The sequence below is a fragment of the Sapajus apella genome, unplaced genomic scaffold (assembly GCF_009761245.1).
Source record: "Sapajus apella isolate SASKATOON/1434 unplaced genomic scaffold, GSC_monkey_1.0 scaffold12, whole genome shotgun sequence".
Lineage (NCBI taxonomy): Eukaryota > Metazoa > Chordata > Mammalia > Primates > Cebidae > Sapajus > Sapajus apella.
In genome coordinates, this window is record NW_022436952.1 from 3,738,890 (window position 1) to 3,753,495 (window position 14,606).

The 14,606-nt window shown below is 56.2% G+C and overlaps 1 protein-coding gene and 1 long non-coding RNA gene across 4 annotated transcripts in view; one reads left to right on the forward strand and one right to left on the reverse strand.

Annotated features, from left to right (window-relative positions):
* RARA (retinoic acid receptor alpha) overlaps positions 1 to 14,606 on the reverse strand; it is a 46,832-nt gene extending 32,226 nt beyond the window's left edge. The window contains exon 1 of one of the 3 annotated variants that reach the window (XM_032279752.1): positions 14,487 to 14,606. The gene's annotated coding sequence lies outside the window, so the exon portion shown is untranslated. Of the gene's footprint in view, positions 1 to 4,804; positions 5,015 to 5,348; positions 5,573 to 14,486 lie in introns of those variants that run through there. The other 2 variants (XM_032279753.1, XM_032279754.1) reach the window with 2 other exon arrangements.
* LOC116552869 lies at positions 754 to 6,100 on the forward strand. The gene is made up of 2 exons (XR_004269535.1): positions 754 to 1,298; positions 5,010 to 6,100. It is a non-coding gene; the product is annotated as an uncharacterized LOC116552869 (long non-coding RNA).

Sequence of the window (14,606 nt, forward strand, 5' to 3'; positions counted from 1 at the left end):
CCCCCCCCAAGTCCTGCCTCAGGATATCCTTTTGGCTCTGACCCCAGACCAGGCCTGAGTCAGACTGTGCCCTGCCCCATGCCCCCCTCCACCCACTGACCCCCCCGCAACTTCCTACTCCACACCCGCCTACTCAGTTGGGGCAAGAACTAGGGGGAATCTCTTCCCCTCTCCGTCCCCAGCTGAACAGGGAAGCCTACAAGGGGATAGAGATAATAGGTCACAGAGCCCCATGGCCTTCCCCTTAGAGAAGAGGGCCTGCTGGACAAGGGAGAATCGGGTGCAGGCTGTGTGTGTAAGGAAAGGCATGGTCTGCAGAGCCTCCACCTCCCCAGCCCCAAACACACGCAACCTGGGACCCTGCCCCAGAGCTCCTCGACACTGCAGCCTGGATCCCAGGAAGCCACAGACACTCCCTGGGGAACGTGGTTTCCATCAGAACACAGGATGGGAGCAGGCTTCAGAACCATATATGAGGATAGATAGGGAGCACAGAGGTTCCCTGAATGGGCATCTCTATGAGCGAGAAGAACCCCGGTTAGAGGGGACAAGGGCTGCAAAATCAGTCAGACTCACACAGTCACAGCCACAGTGAGGCACAGCCAGATGCAGTCACAGTCTCCCCAGCGCTCAGTCTGAGTAGGTGGCTGTGACTCCTCCCCACAGACAGACGTCTGGGGGGTCTTGGAGAATCTGGGGCATCAGAGACCACACACATTCAGCCTGAAAGGACCCCCTAGTCAAGTTCCCCAAGTACCCCTGCAGCCTGGTGGGGAGGGGTAGCTCCTTCCCCACAAGAAGCAGCGGTAGTGCCCACGGCAGATATAACCATGGCAACCAACAACAAACATCCCAGGAACCACAGTGGGACAGGAAGTGACAGCCACGTGACAGGAAGACATTTTTTTTCTTAGTGTTGTGGGGGGTGATGAAGATTGTTTGCAGCCCCTGGGGAATCAGCTGTCCCCCAGGTTTCTCCCACCTGGAGTTGGAGGGAAGGGGGACCACTAGGAAGGGGGCCAACCCCTCCTTGCTCTACACAGTGGGTCGCGGGACTGACAGGGCTCTCCCTCTCTGCCTGCCACTCATGGGTCCCCCCCTTAACCCCCCTCTTCTCCACTTCCTGCCGTGACTGGAGATCAGAGAACTCTCCACCGCAGCTTCCCCTTCTCAAGTCTCGATTCCTGGGCTGAAGGTTTCACTGTGGGGCGAGGGACAGAGAAGAAGAGCTGAGGACCTGCGGTAGGACCCAGGGGACAGAGGCTTCAGTGGGAGGGCCAGGATAAAGCCACTCCAAGGTAGGTGTGTACATACAGACACACAGAGAGTGGGTCATGGTGACACTGCCTGCAGGTCGCAGTGACACATGAAGACTTCCTGACCTCAGTAACTCTGGGGGGAGAGGGAACAGCCAGAGGACCCAGCCCTGGTGTGCCCCACTCTTGCCCTGTCCTGAGCCTCCGGGTTCATCTCAGGCATCTACTGGCCTCCAGAAAGCAAGGTCCCAACTGTGCCCAGCCCCTGCTGCCTCTCCCCTGGCACCTCTCCCCTGCCTTTTGTGCTAAGGAATCCCCCTCACTGCTCCAAGGTGCCCGCCCAGACGAGGGCACCTTGGCTGGAGGTGGGGGAATGGAACCTCCCTCCACCCCCCTCCCCTTCTCTGCAGATGTCCCAGACTATATTTAGCCCAAACCGGGCGGCCAGCCAGACCCAGACTCCCCACTGGCCCAGAGCTGAGCTCCCAGTTTTTAGGCAATTAAAACATTAACAGAGAACCACCCCTATCCACACACCCCCATACCCCCAGCCCTGCCAGGGCAGCAGAGCTCTGAAACCTTGAAGGAGGGCAGCCCAGCTCTGCAGCCAGGGATAGGGGTGGGGGTCATCAGGCAGGACAGGGGCATCATCCACGAGATCAGATTGACACTTGGCTGGTGAAGGGGAAGGCTTTCCTTGTTCCGGCAAAAAGGGAAAGGCATATCCAGTTGGGGGTGGGGGTGGAGTTGCCTAGCTGCAGAAATTACACCTGTCATTCTGCAGCCCCCTCCCTAGCAAGCTCCAGTTATAGGGCTGGGGTTGGCAACAGGTGCAGGCCAGCCTGGCAGCAGCCTAATCCCCCCACCAGCTCCACAGGCTGACTGTGGTGCCTGGAGGTCCAGCAGGGGCCCTTTGTGGCAGGATGTTAAGTAGAAGGAGGTGTCACTGCCCAGAGGGGTGGGCAGCCCATGGCCCTTCTGTAAGAGCTGGCCCCTGGCCCACATGATGTGTGCTGAAGGGTCTAAGGAAGCCAGGGAAAACTTAGTTCCATAGCACCTATTTCATTTCCCCATGATGCCAGGTGGGCGGGCTAGAGTGTGGGAGGTCTGTCTGCCTGCCTCTTCCTCCTCCTCCTCTCCAAATTCCAGGAACAGGCAAGGGAGGCTCCAGTTGTGGGGAGAGAGGGAGAGCAAGCAGGCGGTCCTAGCTAGGGGGGAGCAAGGGGAGGGCGGGACTGGAGCGGGAGGCAAGATCCAGACGAAGCAAGAGACACCCACACCCGAGACACCCACACCCGAGCCAGACTGGGGACAGACACACCAACACTGGCACATTCTCACACTAGGCCAGGTCCCCACATGCCGCCCACCCTGCGGGGACACCCAGACAACCTCAGCCAACCCTGCCAATTCCCAGAATACTCCCCGGACACACACGAAGATCCAGGCACTGCCCCCCACCACGCATCCCCCTACAAACCGTGTGGGCTCCAGACAGCAGCCAGAGGGTGGAGTGGGGAGTAGAGGAAGGAAAGACAGCAGGCGTCAGAGAGAATGTCCCGCCAAAGCCTTGGGAGCTGGGGTATCAGTTGCCATACTCCTTTCCCAAAACATAGTAAGTCAAGACAACCCTGGTCATCTTGCCAGGGGCCCTGCCAGCTTCCCACACTCCCAAAACTACTGACACAAGATGGGTGTGGGGTGCTGAGCAAATGGAGATTACCCTGCTTATTTGTCACAGGGACAGGATTACCATCCCCAGATGCCCATCACCTCAGATCCCAGGCAGGGCACCCAAATATTAATAGATCCCACAGAGGCAAAAACATAGCTACCCCTCCAGCCCAGCCTAAGTCCTGTCCTGCTCATGCTTCCAAGAGGATTAGAAAGTAGGCATTGGGGTTTGTATTTTGGGGCAGGCCCCATCCTCACATCACATGGCTCTAAGGACCATCCCACCTGAGACTGGAGTCTGAGCAAGGAGTGGACTGGGAAGAAAGGTCCCAGAGGGCACAGTCAGCTTCCAAGACTAAACGGGTTAGGGGAAGGGGAAATCATTAGCAGGGGTCTGGGTGAATGTCCCCAAAACAGACTCGAGAGGCCACTCAGAACTCAATGTCCTCTCCCCCATATTTAGATGGGGTGGCAGGAACCACGTCATGGCACATGTGGGTGACTATGCCCAGTGGGGGAGGCACATGGGCGATCAGGATGGGGCTGCTCACAGCTAGCTTCCTGCCAGGCTGCCTCAAAGTTGGGAGTAGGAAGGAAACTAAAAAGGTGTACCAGGGTGGCAGCTGGAGCATTTAGGGTCAGACTGAAGGGATAGAGATTTAGGGGCTATAGGAAGGAGGAGGTGGCCGGGATTAAGCCATTCCAAGCCCAGGATCTTCTCAGAACTGCCATTGCATCTGTGCCACTATCGCCAGTCTAATGGTGAAACCCCTGCAGTGACACCTCATGTACACTCACTCACACCCTCAAAATCCCTGCAAATCCAAGATCTTCGGCTCCCAAGAGCCTATGCCAGTCTGACCCTACTGACTTCTCTTTCAGGACACCACATGACCCAGACTCCCAGGCAGTACTGATGTCCCAGCTCCTCCCAGCATACCATCTTTCACAGCCACAAACTCCCTGACTCCATAACCACCCCCTCTTCTTCCTCCAGGAAGAAGCATCACATAACCAACTCCAAATATTTTTTCTCTTGTTCCTTACCCCAGCCTCATCCCCACCCACCCCCCAGGGGAAGCCCCAAGGCTCCAAGCCACCCCCACTCCAACCTGGGGCTTCCCTGACACAGCCTCCTCATCAAGCCCTGTAGGAGACTTTGGGGCCTGAGGTCCAATTTCCTAGCAAGACCTGAGAGGTCCTTACAGAACCACTTCTCCCAAAACAATCTTGCCCTATGAAGACTGCAGCCAGGGAAGGGTATAAGAGACAACCTGGAATGTCCTGGCCAGGAAACTGAGGAGGGGGAGTGTCGGAGGCAGAAGTGATCCTTGGAATTAAGCAGCAGGGGGTGGGGGGTGGGGGGTGTTTTCAGAAACAATCCTTTCCAAGAATATATACATATGTACACACAGCCAGCAGACAGAAGGCAACCTGGTTATAGAAGACAGAGTCAGAGTGGGGAGGAGGTACCCTTCCAGGCCATCACATTGGGTATCCTATCCAAGACAGGATGGAGGGTGCAGAAACATCTCCAAGGCTGAGGAGCTATCCTGTCTGGTTTCTGGATTAGTTGGTCCCCATCCCTACCCTAGCACACTGGAGGCCTGTCCTTCACAAGGAGCAGCCTGACAATAGGGCAGTGCCCAGAGGGGAGAAGAGGGGACACAGCCAAGCTCATTTCCCAGCCGCCCCCTCCCCACAACCGGCGAGCACACACACATCTGGCCAGCAGCTTCCAAGCCTCGTGGGTGGCACCAGGTCCCAGACACCCTCAGCAGAGCAAAGTCGACCCGTCTATTCTGTCTTCCCCTCAACCCAAAAAGCTCCCACACCCCATGGTCGCACAAGACCCCAGGGACACCCCTACATACATACTGCATTGGCTCCTGCACCCAGTTCTGACAGCTCCCCTCACTCCACGGGGAACACCAGCTGAGTGGGCCCCGCCCCTGGCCGGCTCCCTATGGTGGGGTGGGCCCCCTGGCTGATTCTCCCCAAACCACAGGGCAGCTCAGATAACAGGAGGGAAAAAGGGAGGAGGCTAGTCCGTTGAGCATCCGATCTCTCCCCAAACAGGTTTGAAAGTCTTTTTGTTGTGCTTGTTTTTGAAGAGAAAGAGAGAGCAGGAGTTCCCAGCGGCAGTTCTGCAAGGGCTCGAGCGCTGGGGACACACGCAGCAGACGGCCCCAGACGCCTCAAGGCTGCGCGCGAAGACACGGCGCAGGCAGACGCACAGACGGGGCTCCCCCACCCTGGACACGGCGGCAGCGAGTTGGGAAACCCAGGAAACCCCGGGTTCCCGTCAGAAGCCTCCCGGCACCCAGTCCCCTCCCGTAGCGCTTATCTGGGCAGGACATGGGGCCCCGACGCCTGCGGGAACCAGGGGCTCCCCAAAATCCCCGGGGAAAGGGTTACCTCGCAGCCAGGGGACGCAACCCGTTCGGGGTACCCGCGAGCACAACGTCTGCCCTAACCCGGCGCCCTGGTGCTGTTCGGCATTAGAGTGCGGGATCCCGGGAGAGGAGCCGTCTGGGGGGCCGCGTCTCAGGGGCGCGGGGCGACGGCAGCGGCCATAGCGAGTCACGTGCGGAGGCTGAAACTTTACCCGGAGCCCCAGACTATAGGGGCGGAGGGTACGGAGGAGAGGTGGGGGAAGGCCCTCTCCCTCAGGCCCGCCCCTGCCCGCCCACCGACCAATCATCAGTCAGGGGCGGATCTACAGGATCACCCCCGCCCCCACCTCTCCTTAACAGACCCCGGGAAGGGCGAGTCTTAAAGGAGCCGCTCCTAGCAGAAGGCTGGACCGTGGGAATCTGGGAGAATCCCTCCCTCAAACCCGAACCGAAAATTCAGAGCGAGGAGGGGGTGATGTTCTGCGGAAAGAATGAAAATAGCACTCGGTGAAGACCGCAGCGTGTGGTATCCTACACTCCTTTCCCCCGCGACCACACACACTCCCACACCTAAACCCGAGAAGAGAGGCGGCGGCAGAACATGGAAGTGAGTGCGGTGACTCCTGCCCTAGCTGTCAAGCCCCTGAATCCTATAATTATAATCCTCTTCTAGGGACCAGCTGGAACTGAGAGCTGTGTGACCTTGACCAAGTCACTTCCCTTCCCTGGATCTTAATTATCTCAGCTGAAAAAAAAAAAAAAAAAAAAAAAAAAGTCCAGGAGTAGATCTCCCGCAAGTACATTTCTTTCCCCAAATAACTCTCCAGCTCCAGTGGGTACTAGGAACTCTGGCCCAACCCAACCCCTCCACCCCGCTTAAGGTACACTTCTCCTCAAAGGGCGAAGACTTTTGGATCTTCCAGTAGGGGCGCCCAGGAGCACCCCTCCGTGCTCAAAGACAGACTCAAGCTTCTTTCTCCCGAGCAAGTCTGGAGAAGCCAGGAACGCTCTTGTTCATATTCCAGCTGGCCAGGATCTGAATCGCCATCCATCTGAGAGACCCCAATCTCCAACACAGCCATGACCCTCCTCCCAGCCTGCTGCTCTGTTTGGGAGGATCCTGTCCCCATCGCTAGCAGTCCACTGGCGGGCTTAGGGGAAAGCAAAGTCGCTTAGGGAATACTCCCCTCTCGCCCTGTTCCCAGGCAGAGAAGTGGCCACAAGTGCCCCCACAGGACTTCCCACTGGAAGGGGAAGTGCTGCACTCCCAGGCCTCCAGCCCAGTGAGAAGACTCTCAGCCTGACCCGGTGGCAGACCTCTCAGACCCACTGCTCCGACGGCCCCGCTTTACAGGAAAGAGAGGCCAAGAGCAGGCACAACGTTTTGTCCACAGTCGCACGGGTTGCAGAGCCGGGTCTAGAATTGAAGTATCTGATTGTCTGTCCCTGGCTCCAGCCCAAGAGCCATGGTAAGGTAGGACAAGCCAGGATGGCGGGATGCTCTGCCCCGAGGGCTGGCGCACGGGGAACTGCCCCGGCAGCCGGACCGACCGCGCTTCCTCAGGCCCCTTCCAGCCGCTGGGCCGGAGCTGTCTCCCGCTCCCGTCTGGATTTCCGTCCGCCGGTGCGAACCTCGCGCCCAGCCCCTCCCGCCCCGTCCTGTCCAGATTCATCCGCAAACATGCGCTCAGCCGGCAGGAATGCGCCAATGGCTCCCAGATGTGGACGCCACCGCTTAACCCCTTACCCCACAGCCGCGTTCCCCCAAGGGCCTTCAGCCTGAGCCCTGCCAACAGCTGGGAGCTCTGCCCAGGTGAGGAACCAGCCCAGGACTGAAGTCAGCGCCAGCCCACCCCCAGTGCCACAGGCACCTCCCAACCTAGATTCTACTGGCCTTCCTTCCTTGAGGCTAGAGGGGAAGGCTCATGGACACAAGAATGCAGCATGCTACACTGCCTCCCACGTGGCACGACCTTCAGGTACACCTGCCATCATGGGGTTAGGTATCCTGGTACAAATGCACGTGCACATTCAGGACAGGGTTGTGTACAACCCCAAGACACATGTATGCACATCTACGCATGAACAAGTACATACAAACACAATTTGTGCCCAGACGAGGGCATGAAGCAGAAGGGGCACACTTCTGCACAGACACAGAAGTAGGCCCATGTGTGGATGAGGGAAGAAATTTATACACACAAACCCACACCCGACAGGGGTCACTCACACAAGACCAGTACCTATGTGTACAAACACATAGAATGCACATCTTTGGGGGCATTTCCTTCCTGCCCAGGGCAACCAGTACCACCTGTCCAAGGTCCAGCTCTACCCAAGCTTGACTGCAGAAAGCAGGAGAGGTCCCCAGGTGGGGAACCAGGAGTCTTCAATCTGCAGCCCCAGCTGAACTCCAGCTGTGCTGGGCTCATAATAGGGCTTCCACCACCCCCTTTCACCAGGGACCCTGATGCAGGAGGAGAGAAGAGTGCCCAAGAAGCAGCAGGAAACTAGCAGAGAGAGAAAAGTCACAGGCTCAGGGGCACCTCACTCTTTATGAGGGACGCTCCTTGGGGCCTACCAGTTCCGTGCACTGGGAGATAGGCTAGGGGAGGAGCCTGAGCCACTGGTTTCCCAAAACAAGGATCCCTCTTCAAACTAGAAGAAGAGAAGGAAGAGAGGCTGGACAGGTAGCAGGGACGGTGACAGTTCTCAGTAGTCAAAAAGAGATAAAAAATATATAGCTTTGAGATACCCTGGGGGGCCCACACTGCTAGTACAACAAGGCTGTCCTCTCACAGCCTGTGGGAACTCCTGAAGAACAGCATTAAGTGATAGTCTAAAGAGAGGATGAGAAGCAATTGGCCCTCCAAGACCACCAGGATGGTGTGGGAGTTTCCTATTGGAACCAGCTCCAGCTGACTCCTCTTCCCTTCCCAAGCCTCCTTGCTCATCCCAAAAGGAGTTCCTCCCACAAGTACCTTAATAGTCCCACTCCATTTCATTCTCACAGGTCCTAAAGGGGCAGGCTCCTGTTGCCATTGCACAGATGAGAAAACTGAGGCTCAAAAAGAAAATTGCCTTCCTCAAGGTCATACAGCTTGTCAGTGGCAGGGCTGGGACTCAAACCCAGGCCAGGTATGGTGGCACACACCTTTAATCCTAGCACTCTGGGAGGCTACGGTAGAACAATTGCTTGAGTCCAGGAGTTTAAGACCAGCCTGGGCAACATAGCAAGACCCTGTCTCTTTTTTGTTAAAATAAAATTCATATATATGTATATATATAAAATAAATCCATATATATATATAAAGCACAATCAATGTTCCCTCCTCAACTCTCCCTACTCCTATTTACTCCAATCAAACATGTATCATGCCACTCTGTGCCTTGCTACCCCTTCCTTTACTCCTCAATGGATCACAAGGGAGAAGCGACATCCTTGCCTGGTGGGGCCAGGACATGCCAGAGAAAGAGCAGAGAAGACACTGGGGGCTGCACACATAGCCCTCCACCCCCACCACAAGTTTGGTGCCCACCTGCCTAGCAGGCATGGCTGGGTGACTCAGCTTCATCCGGGGGAGATGCCAGGGCAATGACTCACCTACCGAGAAGAGCGGAGCCTGGCACCTTGCCAGCCCCAGGACAGAAGTGACTTAGTCACCACCGAGACTGTGATGCCCAGCAGGCACAGCCCAGGGATTGGAGACAGGGGCAGACTGTCCCTCCATGGTTACATGCGCCCCCTGGTGAAGAACAGGCCTCCTGGCATTCTGGGGCCAACAATGGCTGTGCCAGACCCTACCCCCTCACCACTGCCCACCCCCACCACACCAGGCCCTGTTTCGGTGCCAACAAGTTTTGTGAGACCCCTGGGCTGCCCTGCCCCCACTACAGCCTGCCTATCACTCACCACCCACTCTCCCACCAGCCCCACCTCCTCCTGCCACCCAAGTTGTACCCAGGCTGTGAGTCTCCTTTAACATGTCCTGGCAGCACTCCCTGCCCCCACAGCCCCTCTCACCCTCTCCCCCCATACACACATGCACTCATACACACTTCTGCCAGCCTTGCTTCTGCCAGCAGCTACTGAAGTTGTTGAGCAGGAGGGAAATCAGGAGGGTGGGGTGCAGGGATTGAGTTACCAGAGGTGAGGTGATAGGGTGGGCTGACACCCAATCCCTTCCCCAGCTAGTCCCCACCACTGCCCCACCCCCCACCCGCCATCTCTCCCTCACCCACTGGCCTCCCTCCCCACCTCTGGGTGGCAGCCTACTGCCCCTTAGCCCCTCCACCCAAGCTAGAAAATAAATGTTCAAGAGTATTTGTCATGCTAAGACCAGCACAGTATATGAGCGAGAATGAGAAAGACACGAACAGAAAAAGTAATTCCTGTGCTCAGTGCTCTGGCTACAACCACTAAATATGTGTATGCTGAGCTGGAAGGGTACTGAGCAACTCCACAAGTCCCTGAAGAGTTGGTGGGGCCCAAGGGGAGTTGACAGGCTGAATAGCCTTAATCCATTTACACTATTGATTTCTCACAATAGTGATGGGGGGCATGATAAATCAGCCCCCCAGAGACACAGAAACTAAGTGAAGAGAAGGGGAGGGGTTCCTGTTCCACAAATGGTGGTGCACCAAGACCTGCTTGGTAGGTTGCGGGGGGCAGCAGAGGAACAGATGTTGAGTGGCATGAGGTAGGGTAGGGAAGAGGGTGTCAGATTAAGGCATATCTGGAACACTTCCTTCCAGCTGGGTCTGAATTTGAAGGAAGAAGGTCAGGGACAGATGCACCACATTTGGCTACACAGGCATGCTGCCTTGAACAACCCCAGGGGGCGCCATTCACATCATAGTATATGGAATAGCTCCCCTGCTGCTGTACAACATGGTGGCCCTTGGGGAGAGGATGAGGCAGAAGACAGAAAGCAGACTGAATTCTGAGGGACCACAATTATCTAGTGAGTTTTCTCCCCATACACACCCTAACTTGCCCCAACTTTCCCTGCCTCCCCCTACCAGGGGACTAACCTCAGGGGGGCCCCCTTCTGACTAGTGATCAGAAGCTGGTAGTAATCTGCCTACTCCTCAGCCCTGCTCCCTTCTTTTGTTAGGGAGATTGGCAAACAACCCCTATGACCCACAGGTCCTGAGCAGGGCAGGAGGAGGGCTCACAAAGGGCTCTGGGGAGTCTGGACGTCCCTTCTGTAAGGTATCTCCTAGCCCCAGAGCTCACCAGCCTGTGAGCCTGCTGGAACCTATCCAGCACCTCCATTCACACCAGTGGCCACAGGCCACCCAAATAAACCCAACTCTGACCTCCTTCCAGCCTGGACACACTCTCTCCACATGGAGAGACTTATAAACAAACCAAGCTAGGATTTACAGAGACCCTGCACAAACAAGCAGAGGGGGAAATGGACCAGGTGTGTCTGGCTCGTGGTCCTCCTTGCTGCAGTATGGGAGGGAAGCACACTGAGGTGTGGTGAGGAACCATGACAACAGAAAAATGGTGCAAAGGGAGGGCCTGGGTTCAGGTCTCAACATAGCCAATGACTGATTGAGTGTCCTCTCTAGGCCTCAGTTTCCTTCTCTGCAAGGGCAAAGGATTGCCTAGGTAGCCTCTAAAACCCCTTCAAGCTCTGAGTCCAGTTGGATAAAGAAAACCCTGAAGGGTGCCAGGACTCCTCTACCCAGTCCAGTCCAGCCCAACTACCTGGTTCAAGCCCCTCTTGGTAAGATTCTCCCCCTGCTCCACATGCCTCCTTGCTCCGTCTTCTGCCCCTCTGGCTCTTCCTCACTCCTCTGCCTGCCTGCTTGCCCTCACCTTGGCCAGCCCCTCTGCCTGCCCCGTGCTTTTCTGCACGTCCCTCCTGCCAGGGGACTGACCAACTAAAAATAGTCCCTGCAGCCTCTCTCGCCCACAGCTGCCCAAAGAGCAGGAAATGAGGGGGGCAGGGAGGCCCATGCCCTGCGTTCCCCCCAGTAACTCCCAGGTCAGAATCATGTCCAGTACTCCAGCCTGGGACTAGTGCCAACTTGGCCATCCTGGGGGCATCTCACACCCCTTCCCTAGGGGGGAGTCCTGCTCATAAGTGCCTGCAATCACAGAGCTGCCCCTACCCTGCAGGAGGAGGAGAAAGGAGGCAAGTGGTCTAGAGGGAAACCTTCCCAATTTCTGACAAATCAGTGCCAACCACATTGTGGGTACCCAGAGGGCAGGGCCTGGCTCCACTGACTGGTCTTTTGAGGGCAGAAGGAATTGGCGTGGGGAAGTTGTGACAGTTTCCTTCATCCTGGCCCAGCTGGAGGGAAGACAAAATAGTGCCTCAGCCTCAATTATGTTAGTCCCTTGCTCCCCAAAACTCAGGGATTTTGATAGCCACCCCAAGATATCACGGGAAAAAAAAGCTAAAAAATGAGAGCAGAAGATCTAGGCTTCTGTAAAGACAGAGCCTGGAGGCAAGAATAGGCCATGCCTGCTAGGCTGGGCATGTGCTGCCCCCAAGCTGAGTCAGAGGCTAGGAGGGAGAAGCTGGGGTGCTACAGTGCCAGAGGCTACTGTGCCCCCACACCATCCCACCTGGGATTCCTGACACCTCCCAACCCTAGGGGAAGGCCCTCCCCACACAGGAGGAAGGAAACCAGCTAAGCGACTCTCTGGAGCCCTGCAGGGGAGCCCTGCACCACAGGCAGGCGGGAAACCCAGGAGTCCTGGCACCCAGCCCAGAGAGAGTGAAATACCTTGAAGGGGAGGAAACAGCCCAGATTGAGGCAGACATGTGGCACCCCGAGAAGCTCCCAGATGTGACCCATAAGAAGGTACTGGCCAAAGGAGCTAGATGAGGCAAAATGAACACATTTCTGAACAAGAAGAAAGAAGAAAGTGGGGCTACAGGAATGAGGTGGCGAGGGTGGGGGCTGCCTGGCTCATCGCTGTCCTTTCCTCCTTATCAGAGTCAGAGATACTGACATTAAGGCCATCAAATATCAACCAGGTCCTCAGGACCTTGGTGTGTTTCCTCCTCCCCTAGTCTCCAGACCCCAGCCTGTTCATTCCTGAGCTTCCTCTGGCACCCCCTCCTTGGGGCCAAGCCAAGTAAGAAATCAGCAGGCCCAAGGTGGTGCTTGGGAGGCCGGGGCAGTGCCAGGGGCAGTCCTCATACCATCCTCCCACTGGCTTCCCTCCCGCCTGCTCTTAGCCGCCACACATATCTCAGCTGTCGAATCCGATTAGGGCTCCTGCCCAGTGAGCCGGACAAGGAGGCCACTGGGCAGGGGAGAGAGAGACAAGGACGCCAAGCAGGGATGGCAGAAGAAAGGTAGAGACATGGCTCAGGGGAGAAAGTATGGGGCCCCAGAGGAAGAAATGCCTGGTGGAGAGATCTGTACTCTCTGACCACAGGTGCTCTGGCAACAGCTACAACCTGCAGGGGAATTCTGCAGTACCCGGGGCAATAGCCCTGCCTGGTTTCTCCATCTCCCAGATGGGTAAAGGATGAGGGAAGAAAACTGAAGGCAGAGAGATTGACCTAGATTTAGGAAGAGGATTCCATCCTAGATCCCCCCAGCCATTACTACCATTTGGACTGAGCTTTACAATACATTATCTGTGAGGTCTTGGTGGCAGTGTCCCTGCTTGCTACTGATAGCCATTTTTACAAATGAAGAAACTGAGGCTTAGCAAAGGGGAAGACCTACATAAACACACATAGTTAAATAACCAGGCTAAGTCTCCAGGTCAGGCCTCTGATTCCCAGTCCACTGCTCACACTCAGAATCTCTACTTTCCTCCTTGGATCAAGACCAGAACGAAGTCTGAAGCCACTCCATTATCTACCCTGTCCTTCAAAACCAACCCTTAGGGGACCTGGGGAGCCATGGAAGAATGCAGAGCACACCCCACACCTAGACACAGCTATCAGATGGGGACATGCAACCCACCCCTACCATATACTGAGAACTAGAGGAGTTCCCGCAGTGTGACCAGTCTGTTCTATCACCCCCTCCCCAGTCTACTACCCCCAGAAGCACGATATACACTCACACATAGTAACTCAGACAGTGTACACCCTTCCTATAAACCCACAAAACCAGAATGGCATGCCCTAGATCATCAGAGAGCAGGGCTTGTCTGCCCACCACAGGAGAAAAATACGCCACTGTAAACAGTAGGTGCCATCTAGCCCTCTCCGAGAGCATGTGGGGGCAGGGGGCAGAAGCTTAGGGACCTTGTAGCTCTAGAGAAACACCAGGAGCCTGAGACTCTGAAAGTAAAGGAGCTCAGGCAGCTGGCAAGGCTGGGTGACCTCCTCAATCTGGTCCACACCCCCTTCCCTAGCCATCTGGACTGAGCCTGTTCTAGCCTGGGCCACACTCTGGTATCCCTCCCTTTCAATGCCTGGAGCCACCTCTATCCAAAGCTTCTAGATCTTACAACCACATTGTCAACACACACACACACACACACACACACACACACACACACACACACACACAGGGGTGTGTGTGGGGGGGGGCTTCTGCAGTAGGTGTTGAGATGTTGACAGGGATGGGGGCTATAAGCTGAAAGAACTTTCCCAGAGGAAAAGGTCACCAAAATGCTCACAACCTCCACTACCTTCCTGCAAAGCCCTTGGCCACCCAAATGTGAGATGAACCTGGAAGGGGATATTAGTTCCCCTACAAGGTGAGTAGGGAGTGGGGGGCAAAGTCCTGAGCTCTTTGGGCTAGGAAGCAAGAAAGAAATCCCTCGGGAAAGCTCAGGTCCCTCTCTGCCTCTCTCCTCTCTCTGTTACCCCAGCACTTGCCAATTCTCCAGTCTAGGTGAGGTGGGGGAAGGGGTATTAGGCAATACTGCAAAGGAGGGTGCAAGGGCGTGGGCCTGGGCAGACCTTCCCCCTACTCCCCACTCTTAGCTAGAGAACGAGAACTGCCTCAGGAGAAATGTGGGAAAGGCGCTGGAGGGTGCAGGGGGCTCTGAGCTTTCAGACACCCTACTGTTCCGAGGCTCCCACCTCCCAGGACTACGGTGAGTGACAGGAGAGGAGGGACGGGGAAAGCCAGAACTGGCAAGAGGGAAACGGTTAGATCAGAAGCAGAGGCCAGAGTCAAAGGCGGCCAAGGAAGAATTGGGAAGGGGTGTGCATGGTCCTACCTGGTCAGGTGTGTGCTGGCAGGGGGGCGATGGGGTTCCCAGGAGAACCGGGAAAGCCCTCTCAGCTCGATTCAGGATTCCCCCCTGCTTCTGGGTTAGGCTGCTGCAAGAGGCACGGGT